The sequence below is a fragment of the Aphanomyces astaci genome (assembly GCF_000520075.1).
Source record: "Aphanomyces astaci strain APO3 unplaced genomic scaffold supercont1.54, whole genome shotgun sequence".
In the NCBI taxonomy this organism is placed as follows: Eukaryota; Oomycota; class Saprolegniomycetes; order Saprolegniales; family Verrucalvaceae; genus Aphanomyces; species Aphanomyces astaci.
In genome coordinates this window covers 194468-196264 of record NW_009798317.1, presented here as the reverse complement: position 1 = coordinate 196264, position 1797 = coordinate 194468, and positions in this window count along the sequence as shown.

The window sequence follows — 1797 nt, the reverse complement described above, 5'->3', positions numbered from 1 at the left end:
AAAGGGAAGGGGGGATACTTAAGGGCTGTGGAGGTGTAGGGGTTGCAGTCGCTGCTATCCTGGCGATCTTCATACACTATAAGCTAGTCATGATGTCGTGAATGGTGGCTCTAACCTCGTAGAATGGTGGTTGTGTGCTTTCACATGTAGATAAGCTAAAAGCACAATCGTTGTGGAGGGGACAGGAGGCTGTGGGGGGGTTATAAGCGATGTAGGGGTTGCAATCGATACAGCTGTAGCGATTTACATGCACTATGAGCAAGTCGCACATAGTGGCTCAATCAAAGGTGTGGATTCACCGCCACTCTAACCCAATTGCTAGCATTTGCACGAATAACTTGGCGTTGTGCTGCACACACAGCTGTACATTTTACTTCTTAACTTTCACGCAAAGTCACATTGCACACACATAACGCATACTAGTGCAAAGGAAAATCACAGGGCTACGTCAAATTGCTACCTCAACTTCTGGCATGGTTCAGGACTCTAGAATGCTTGTCTTGCCTTACTAGCAGAAATGGATTTGGTCATCGTTGATGCGAGCAACAACGACGGGCTAATCCTCTAGTATACTGTATCAGCACCTATCACTGTGTTTGTTGTGAATAAGGTACCTGCAATGCAAGGCTAGTTAGTACATCAGTCAGGCAATACGACGCAGCATGCATGCTCTTGTTCAACTCCCTATCATCTTCCAGAAATATTGCGTTTTGATTGGATAATTTTTTTTTATGGCCAACCACACATTTCAATGTCGTCATTCTTCAATTTGCCACCTCACACACACTGCTCACTGGGTCCACGGGTATGTAAGTGATCGATCCCCTTTCGCATTCAGACATCCGTTGGTACCGCAAGCAAGGTTCATTCTATATCTAGGCAGTACATATATACTGTATCGACTATAGAAGATGTCTTACAGCAGCAGCACGAAACACGACCCACGCACGATATACGCGGAACTTTGGCGGCTTGTGGCGTAGGCTGGGTGTGTCCGCCTACGCCACAAGCCGGACAAGTTGCCATAGGAGTCTGGTAGCATGGAGTGCAATTCACACGACTGCTCCAGGTCACGAGGCCTAGAGCTATCGTTCGAGGTTTTGTCCCATGTAGCTACGTACTCGCAGCAACACCAGTACATCCTGATTCACGTCCGCTTGGTAATAGGGCCGACAATAAGTTTAAGGTATTTCGTGCTTTCTCTACCCTTAGTCCGATGATTACCATTGTGGTAAAACCATTGTCAAACCAACATTGTGGGCCAACATTTCAATGAGCCCATCATTCCCGAGCAGACCAACATTCCCTGGAGACCCAGGGCACCCCGGGTTCCCTGGGTATCTTGGTTGCGTTTCAACAGTGGGATCGGATGTTGGAAGCGTTGCCGATTGCGTGTTAAGAGCATCTCCACCGCATCCCCAAATATTTTTGTCCCCATCCCTAAAATAGAGCCAGTTCACTGTTTTTGGGATGTCTCCAAAAAATCTTCCATTTTGGTAGCTGTCCCCTTCCCAATTGACCTCAAGCCGGAAGTGCATGGTATGACATCAAGAGGTTGCCAAGTTCACTCTGGAACGGAGTTATGAACGGTGTTTGCCTCTCTCTAGTTGTAGTTAACTTTTCAGAGGTTTGGGCGGTATAGCATGTCGATGGTGACCATCGCCTTGCTAACGTTATTGAGTTTCCCAAGGTCGGTGATGCCGGTACTTGCAAGCCTACTTGACCGCAGCGATTCTGTAATCCCACACACCAACTTATAGAGTGTAATTCTTGCTGCGGACTCTTGTCCGTGATGCG